The 9580-nt window shown below is 40.3% G+C and overlaps 1 non-coding gene across 1 annotated transcript; it reads right to left on the reverse strand.

The window, feature by feature from the left end:
* Window positions 1-374: 374 nt before the first annotated feature.
* LOC145393956 (5S ribosomal RNA) lies at window positions 375-493 on the reverse strand. The gene has a single exon (XR_013896306.1). It is a non-coding gene; the product is annotated as a 5S ribosomal RNA (ribosomal RNA).
* Window positions 494-9580: the final 9087 nt, after the last annotated feature.

Raw genomic sequence — 9580 nt, forward strand, 5'->3', positions numbered from 1 at the left:
AAAAAAGAGAAATGAGAACCGTGCTAAGGGGAAATTACTCATTATGGAGGGAAGTGACTAGCAGAGTTCCACAGGGCTCAGTGCTGGCACCAGTTATGTTTTTAGCGTATATAAATTATATCGACGGTAACACTGGAAATGAAAGCTATCAAAGTATGTTTGCTGATGATGCAAAATTACAAAACAGAATTACTAACACAGACTCTTGTAAAGAGCTACAAGCAGAATTAAATAAACTTCATGAATGGAGCAATACATTCATTCATTCATTGCCAGACGCCATGTATCCCAAATGGGGTGGCCAATGGCTTAGAGTTAATTGTTTTACAGGGAGGGGCACTAAACCTCCACCAACCCCACTTGACTCGTAGGGATGCCAACAGCATCTGGTGTTCCCAGGCGGTCACCCATCCAAGTACTAACCAGACCCAGCGTTGCTTAACTTCGCTGATCGGACGGGAAGCGGTGTACTCAACGTTGCATGGCCGTTTGGAATTCAATGTAGTCAAGCGTCATGTAATCAAGTTTGGTAAAAGTGGAAAAAGACCTGATTGGGATTACAAGTTAGGAAGTAAAACCCTACACACATCAGAAAAGGAGAAGGACCTAGGTGTGATTATCAATAACAGACTATCTCCTGCTGACCACATCAGTGAGAAGGTATGGAACATGTATACATTGCTTGCAGATATGAGAATAGCTTTCACATACATAAATGAAGACATGCTAAGAAAGATACTAACATCAATCATCAGACCAACCCTGGAGTATGCATCAGTAGTCTGGAGTCCTCATCTAAGTAAACACATAGATAAGATTGAAGAAGTTCAAAGGACCGCTTCAAGATGAGTACCAAGCTTAAGGGATCTAAGCTATGAAGAAAGACTAGAAAAACTGAATTTACCTACACTACAGGAGAGAAGGAAAAGAGGAGACATGGTTATGCTATATAAACGCATATCAGGGAAGGAGAAAATAGACATTAATGATTACATAGCCTATGAGGATGCATCAGCAAGAGGACACTGCAATAAACTGCAAAAAAAGAGAGGCAATAAAGACGTAAGAAAATTTAGTTTCCCAAATAGGGCAACTGATCAGTGGAATACACAACCGAATGAAATAGTGTGTGCCAAAACAATTCATAACTTTAGGTAGATGATAAAAATGGTTTAAGACACGGGACAGTACGAGCTTGACTCATTCCTGTAAAGATACAATTAAGTAAGAACAATTAGGTAAGAACACACACACACACACACACACACACGAACAGCCGGAGAGAGCAGACGTCTCAGCCATCGCTCCTGACCTTGAGTAGTTTCAGGAATTTTGTCTGTCCTGTCTCCTAGGGTCTTTCTTTAAATTTAAAATAATGAAAGTTAGTAGACTACCAAAAATGTAAAGATTTGTTGGCTCTAGTATACATGAATGTTTGTGGTTTATTCGGTAACAGCTGTTTTGGTACTTTACCGGTACATTAAACATGGCCGAAAATGTAAACAGTGAGGGAATGGAATTTCAAGAATTTGATGCTAATACCAATGTCATGGACCTGGTGAAAACATTAATTATGAGGATTAGTGAACTCGAAAAGAAAGTAGAGAATCTAGTGATAAAGGATGTGTCAGTAAATACAGAAATCACCATACAGAGTCTGATCCAGTCCAATGAAACAGACAATGAAGAGATTAGGAATTTGAAGCAGGAAAATGTTGAACTGAGGAGGAAACTAGAAGAGAGTACTAATAAAACGGAGAAGGTGAGTAATGTATTAGAAGAACATAAGGCAAAGTGGGCACACGTAGAAGAAGAACAGAAAGAAGTGGTCAGCTTAAGAGAGATCATCCAGGAAGAAAAGGAAATGAACAAGAAAGAAATGGAAGAAAATGTAGTGAAAATACTGAAGAAAAAAGAGAAAATAGTGAGAGAAACTGTAGAAAGGAACAGATGTGTGGTAGTATTTGGAAACAAGGAAGAGGAAGAAAAGGTTAGGTTCGTAAGACTCGAGAGAGACACGAACATGGTGAGAGGAATATTTGGCAAGATTGACCCCAAAGGAGACAAGTGGGTAAAAGAAATTGAGGAAGTAAGGAGGATAGGGCCTTATAAGAAACGGGAAACAAGACCAATGAGAGTCAAGTTTACATCAGAAAGTGTAATAAATGAGATACCTAAGTGACCTGGAAATTAAGCAAAGAGGATGGGATGGAAAATATTATAAGAAGAAAAGATCTGAATGAAGAAGAAAGAGAAGTTTTAAAATCATTAAAGGAAGAAGTAAAGGAAAAAAATGATAAGAGGACAGAGGAAGAATGTAATACTTTTTTTTTTGGAGAGTATTGGATATGAAAGTAAGGAAATGGTATTTAAGGAAATAGAAGTGAAGGAAACTAGGGGGAATGGTTGTGAAAGATCAGAAGTTGAGGAAGTGGTACGGACAGAGAGTAGGAGAGAAGAGGGTACCTATTAAAAAAGTCAAAACTAATTTGAAGGTGATAAATACTAATGTTGATGGTTTCATATCGACAAGGATCGAAATTAATGATTTCTTGAGAGAACATGAACCTGATGTCATGTGCTTTGTAGAGACCAAATTAAGAGAAGATATTGATGTTCATTTGGGAGATGGTAAATACAAACTATGGAGAAAAGACAGAAAAGAAAAAAAGGGAGGAGGAGTGATGATAGCAGTGAAGAACATAAATGTAGATACTGTGGAAATGGGAGAAGGCAGGGCTGAAGTGATATATATGAAATTAGAAACTGGAGAGAATGTTAAGAGAGATATGCCGGTAGTGTATGTTCCCCCAAAGACGAGAGCATGGAAGGATGACGAATACCATGAGATGTTGTCAGATATGGCTAGCTACTTGCAAAAAATAATTGAGAAAAGCAATAATATAATTTTGGTGGGTGACTTTAATTGTAAAGAGGTGAACTCGGGAGGCGGCGAGGATTCGTGGGGCACTATGTTATTAAATATAATAATGAATAATGTGATGACGCAATGGGTCAAAGAAGAGACTCGGTTTCGAGGTGAGGACACACCAGCAAGGTTAGATTTACTGTTCACCAAAGAACCCGATGTAATAGAATCATTGGAATATCTCTGTCCTTTGGGAAAAAGTGATCACGTGGTCAATGAGTTCCAGATGTTAATAGGAAACGTCGAGCCAAAAGACGAGCTTCATAGACAGGGAAGATACAACTTTGGCAAAGCAAATTTTACAGGATTGAGAAACTTTTTTTAAAATGCGGATTGGAGAAAATTCAGAGAAACAAGAGAGATACAGAGGAAGTGGGATATCTTTCTAGACCTCTATAATTTGGGAGTGGAAAAATTTTTACCAAGAGTAAGAGGGAAAGAAAACAGGAAAAAGGAGTGGTTTAATAGAAGGTGTATGATAGCAAAAAAAAGAGAGACATAAGGCGTGGAACAATTGGAGAAAGAGAGGTAACGACAGAACAAAGGAAGAATATAAAAGAACAAGAAATGAATACACAAGAATACGTAGAGAAGAAGAAAGGAATTTTGAAAAGGGTATAATTGACAAATGCAAGGATGAACCCAAACTGTTTTATAGATTTGTTAATGGCAAACTGAAACAAAAGGAAGGAATCACCAAGCTGAAAGTAGAAGGAGAGGTCTTTAAGGATGCGGCAATGCAAGCAGAAATAATGAACAAACGTTTCCAGTCAGTTTTCACTAAAGAAAAGAAGCTTGTGGAAGGGGAGGGAGTGATTAGAAATGTTCCGGTGATGAAAGATATAAAAGTGGAGTTACAGGAAGTGTATATATTACTGGAAACTCAAGATGTAAGGAAAGCCCCAGGACCTGATGGAATTTCTAATTGGGTACTGAAGGAATGCACAGAACAACTGGCGGATAAAATTCACAGCTTAATTGTATGCTCACTGGAAGAGGGGAAAGTGCCAAAAGAATGGAAGAGGGCAAATGTGGTACCAATTTACAAGGGAGGAAACAGGGAAGAACCCCTGAATTATAGACCAGTGTCTCTAACCAGCATGGTCGCAAAATTGTGTGAGAGAATCCTGAAAGACAGATGGATAAAATATCTGGAAGAGATGAATATTTTGGCTGAATGTCAGTTTGGATTCAGAAGTGGAAGGTCATGTGTTTCAAACTTGTTGAGCTTTTACTCAAGAGAGATTGATGTGGTACAGGAGAGAGATGGTTGGGTGGATTGTGTGTACTTAAACTTAGAGAAGGCCTTTGACAAGGTACCTCATAAGAGACTAATGCGGAAACTAGAATATATAGGAGGACTAAAGGGGAAACTTCTGGAATGGATGAGAGACTTTTTGAGAGACAGACAAATGAGGACAGTAATAAAGGAAAAGATGTCTGGATGGAGGGAAGTAACAAGTGGAGTCCCTCAAGGCTCAGTGTTGGCGCCAGTAATGTTCCTGATTTACGTAAATGATATGGTAGATGGAGTGAACAGTTATGCAAGTCTGTTTGCTGATGATGTAAAGATCTTGAGGAAGATAGAAGTTGAGGAGGATTGTAAAATACTGCAGGAGGATTTGGATAGGATACACAATTGGAGCCGGACGTGGGAAATGAAATTTAATGTAAAGAAATGTAAAATATTGGAAATGGGTAAAAGTACCAGGAGACCATCACTGAATTATTTTTTGGGTAATGAATTAATCACAAAAAGGAGAGAAGAGAAAGATTTGGGAGTTCTGGTCCAAGATAGTTTGTCACCAGAAAAGCACATTAACAAGATAGTTGGAGAGACTTATAAGCTCTTGACTAACATAAGAGTAGCATTTCATTATATGGATGAGGAAATGATGAAAAAATTGATAGTGGCCATGATCCGCCCCAGGTTAGAATATGCAGCGGTAGTGTGGTCCCCACACAAAAAGAAAGATATAAACAAGATTGAGAGAATACAAAGAACAGCAACCAAGATGGTCCCCAGTCTGACAGACCTGTCATACAGAGAGAGGCTGGAAAAACTGGATTTGCCTTCGTTAGAGGAAAGGAAAAAGAGGGGAGACATGACTGCGGTGTTCAGGACCATGGTGGGAGTAGATAAAATTGACAAAGAAGATCTGTTTGTATGGGATAAGAGAGCAACAAGAGGACATGGAATGAAATTGATAAAGTCAAGCTGCTTGAAGGATATCAAGAAATATAGCTTTCCTTACAGAAGTATAGACTTATGGAATAGCCTGGACAAAGAGATCGTCCAGTCTAAAAACTTAAACGAGTTTAAAGTTAAATTCGACTTATTGAGAAACAGCGACGGAAACCCACGAGCATAGTGCATTCCGTGTATATCACAATTAGGTATATTAGGTAAATACTTAAATATTTGGAACGACTTAGACAAAGAGGTGGTGCATGAGAAAAACATTCATGTGTGTAAATGTAGACTTGATAAATGTGGATATGGAGACAGGACAACACGAGCATTGCTCAATTCCTGTATACTACAAATAGGTAAATACACACACACACACACACACACACACACACACACACACACACACACACACACACACACAGAAACTGAAAACAGTACCAGCTTCGCTATCGCAGCTGATAATAAAAGTGAGTGTGGACAGACCTGAGTGCTGGGTAAGGAAAGTGAAAGTCTGTGATCCCTTTATTGCGGCTGCCACGACCCCCATCACAAACAGAGCAAGGCGAGCGACCATCGTTTTGCCTTCACCCTCCTGATAAGATAAAAAGGCTTAGAACAGTAAATTATATTTTAATGTGAGTAATGAACACGCCATTCTGTATCAGTTAACCTTTTCAGTGCGATGGCTACTTGGTTCTCTCACATGATTTTTTTTTTCCCAACGTGGATGTCCTCATAACTGATACTGTTAATTTACGCCCCCCTCAAAAAAAAAAAAAAAAAAAAAAAGAATGCCAATAACTACGACTGCATCAATTTTAACCTGTTGTTTTTACTACAGATGCTCTTAAAACGATTCACTGAAGAGTCTTGTAGTGAAGGATTTTGAATCTGACCACTGCAATCACAGTCTAATATGCTATAATTCTAGTCGTTTATCTGTTGTCTGGAAACTGGAACAGAATTGTGATGAAACTTGGCAGGACGGTTGTAGTAAGGTCCCTGATGGGTCGTCCATTTCAGTTTCATGTCAGATGAAATGTTCTAAAAGGCTGCTTTTGACCCTGATAATTGTTCTCATTGGCTCTACAAAATGCAGGGGCTGTCCGGCATAGAAGCTGCTATTCGGCGGTTTCGAGCGGTGGGAGAGACGGTTGAAAAACGGCCCTCATTTGAAGTCAAATGTTACACGAATGGTGCAGAAACTATTGCAAGCAAATGTATAGTTTTTTAGGTAGACGGGTGTAAATGAAACGACTGATTGTGGCCGTGGGAAAACATGAATAGCTGAAAACTGGTCATGTTCAACACACATAAACGACACTTAGGATTTAAATATAAGATTATTAGTATAATTTGGAACTTTGGCTCCCATGCAATGTTTCTCATCCAGCTGTGTGAACAGATTACCCATACATTCAGACATTCTGGTGCAATTGCGGGATGACTGATACCGAGCCCGTGCAAATGAAAACGGTTGAGATTCGAGGGCGAAGCTCGACAGCCCTCCACGTGGGAGGGGGTTGGGGAGGCAATGGTGATACTGGAGGGGGCAGAGGGCAGAATTGAGAGGAATGAGGAGGCTGGATTGGGGTGGTAATTGTGGAGTGAGGCAGTGGTGACTAGTTGCCATAACAGATATTTCAAGTTGACAACAATGACCTTTATTTTGTTATGGGGGGGAGGGGATACACAATCTGGCCATACTATGGGGTGGTGCTAGCACACTGTGGCCAGGTTGTATTAGAAAGAATTGGGCCAATGTATTCCCCACGTGTCATAAAAGGCGACTAAAAAGGACGAAGTGAGGGGACTAGGGACCCTCTCCTCTTTATTTTTGGTCCCAACAATGAGACAGGGCATAGACAGGGAAGGACTTAGTTATTCCCGAGCCGTGAAGCTTGGGTCTGTGAATGTACGTGGATGTAGTACGATTGAGAGTGAAAGAGAGGAGATTGAGAGAATGTGTGGATGAGTTAGCTTTGAGTGAAACAAAGATGAAAGGGAAAGGTGAATCTTTGGAAGTGTGACTGGAAGGATGTTGGGTGTTGACAGAGGAAGAGCGAGAGAAGGAGTGGCCTAGTTAGTGAGCCAGAAGTACAGCAGTGTGTGATTGAATGGAAGGAGGTGTCATCGAGACTGATGTGGGTGAAAGCAAAGTTTGGACGTGAGTTGTGGGTATTTGTGGTGTGTATGGGTATGGTAGTGAATGGGATGAAGAGAGAGAGTCTTTGTGGAATGATGTTGAAGAGTGTTTGCAAAGTTTTGGAGCAAATGTGAATGTGGTAATGATGGGAAATATGAATGCTAGAGTGGGAAATGTAGCAGTTGATGGTGTCGTTGGTATGCATGGTTTGCATAAATGATAAAGGGGAAAGAATGATATGGATGTGTGGTGAGTGAGAGATGGTGAATGGAAATAACTTGTTTGAGAAGCAAGATATAAGTATACATGGGTGAGGAACGAGGGTGGAAGGGCTGTTGATTGGTCATTGATGGACCATGTGGTTGTGTCCAGGAATGTAAGAGGAAGATTGTTGGATGTGAGAACTTTGAGAGGGGTAGGTGGAGGTATGTCTGACCACTACCTGGTGGAGGGAAAATTGAGAGTAGGTATGAAGTGGGTGTGAATTAGGAGAGTTGGGTGTGGCAGGGAGGTTTTGAAAGTGAGTGAGTTGGACAAAAGAGAAAGAATGATAGAGTAACAGGAGAAGCTGAAAGATGAGTGGAATGCTGTTAAAAATCAGGAGAATGGTGGTGTGAAGGAGGAATGGCAGTTGTTTATGAGTTCTGTGGAGGGGTATATGCAAGAGGTGTGTGGTGTGAGATGAGTGGGTGGTGGTGTAAGAAAGGCAAGTGAATGGTAGTGCAGGGAAGTAAGTACGGCTGTAGCTGAGAATTTACTAATAGACAGATATTGCCAGATTTGTACATTACCTTCATTGCTACTAATATTCCCATCTCCAAAAGTATTGAAATTCTTGATGTTTCACTTAACAATGCCCTCAACTGGACCTCTCATGTTAGATCACTTGCTAAAACCGCTTTTAAAAAAAAAAAGGATTATTATATAGAGTCCGTAACTTCTTCACTGATGAGCAGTTAGCTATAATTTATTAGAGTCATGTGTGCTCTCAGCTTGAATATTGCTCACCCTTGTGGAATGGATGTGGAGAGGTTGCACTAAAACAACTAGACAAAATTCAGAAAGCTGTTAGAATTATTAACAACCCTGCCATTACAAATAAACTACCTCCCCTGCAAGTAAGAAGGAATGTTGCCTCCCTTGCATAATTGTAGATATTTTTATGGCAAATGCTCAGACGAAGTTGCATCCATGGTGCCACCTCTCCATGCCTTCCCTCGTGCTACACGGGCATCTGGTAGCACTCATGACTGGAATGTCACTCAGCCATATTGCAGAACTTCTACCTATCAGAATTCTTTCATTCTCCGAACTGCATCTCTCTGGAACTCGCATCCCCAGAGATGTTTCCCTCCAAATTTCAACCCATAGCTGTTTAAGTCTAACTGTTTATGAACAGAGGACACCAGTAATCTGGTGTATGGAATATATATTTTTTTATTTATTTGTTTTTCCTTCGTCTGTTCTGTTATTAACAAAAGAAAAAAAATAGGAAGTGTGGCTGCAGAGGAAGGATGAGGTGTCATGTGAGAGGTGTAAGGAAAAGAGGAATAGGGTAAGAAAGGCTGTGCATGATGCTAAAGTGGCTGCAGATGAGAAGTGGGGTAGGAGGATGAGTGAGAATTTTCAAGAGAATAAGCAACCGTTTTGGAAGGAGGTGAAGAAGGTGTGAAAGGAAGAGTCTGAGAAGGAAGAGTGAGTAAAAGCAGAGGATGGAAGGATGTTAACTGAGATGGATGCAGTAAGGAGGAGATGAACAGAGTGTTTTGATACTTATTAAATGTAGAGGAGGAAAGGGAGGCTGAGATTGTGGCAGATGGAAGGGAGAGTTGAATGATTCTTTGACCAAGATGGAGGAAGCGCAGGAAGCAGTAAATGTATTGAAAGTAGGGATAGCTTCAGGTATGGATGGGTGTGCTCTGGAATGTTTGAAACCTGGTGGAGTGACAATGGATGTGCTGTAGAATGTTTAAAAGGTGGTGGAGCAACTGTTGTTGATTGGTTAGTAAGATTGCTGACTGTGTGTTTTGTGTGTGGTATGGTGCCGATTGACTTGGCAAGTGCATGTGTGGTTCCATTGTATAAATGTGTGATAAGTATGAATATCCTAGTTTTAGCAGTATAAGTCTATTGGCTGCTGCAGGTAAGGTGTATGGTAAAGTGTTATTTAAGAGAGTTAGAGACAGTGCTGAGAGAGTGATTGGTGATGAGCAGTGTGGTTTTAGGAGAGGGAGGGGATGCATGGATCAGGTATTTGTGTGAGACCAGTGTGTGAAAAGTATTTTGCAAAAATAAAGGATGCATTTTGGAT

This window comes from Coenobita brevimanus, chromosome 25, assembly GCF_032717465.1.
Source record: "Coenobita brevimanus isolate Jiangsu-jjx chromosome 25, ASM3271746v2, whole genome shotgun sequence".
In the NCBI taxonomy this organism is placed as follows: domain Eukaryota; kingdom Metazoa; phylum Arthropoda; class Malacostraca; order Decapoda; family Coenobitidae; genus Coenobita; species Coenobita brevimanus.